Genomic DNA, 452 nt, shown 5'->3' on the forward strand with positions numbered 1-452 from the left:
TCCCCTTTTCCACCTCTTTTTTTTTCCCCTTTTTTTATACCCCTTTTTTCTTTCGTTTTTATTTTTCCCCTTGTCCCCCTTCTTCCCTTTTTCTTTTCCCCCTTTTTACCTTTTCTTCCCCCCTTCCTTCTTTTCTTTTTTCCCATCTTTTATTTTCTTTTCCTTCTTTCTTTTTTCTTCTTCTTTTTTTTCCCCTTTCTTTTTCTTTTTTCCCTATCCCTCTTTTTTCCCTTCCCCCTTTTTCTTTTCCCCTCCCCCTTTTTTTTTTTCCTCCCCTTTATTTTTCTCTTTCCCTCCCCTTTCCCCCCTTTTTTTCCCCTTTTTCCTCCCTCCCTTTCCTTCAACCTCCCCATTCCCTTCCCCCCATTTTTTTTTTTCCTTCCCCCTTTTTATCCTTTAAAAATTCAACTCAACGAACCCTACAAATACAAAAACCCAAAATACCCCCCGTA

This window comes from Penaeus monodon, chromosome 25 (assembly GCF_015228065.2).
Source record: "Penaeus monodon isolate SGIC_2016 chromosome 25, NSTDA_Pmon_1, whole genome shotgun sequence".
NCBI classification, from domain to species: Eukaryota; Metazoa; Arthropoda; class Malacostraca; order Decapoda; family Penaeidae; genus Penaeus; species Penaeus monodon.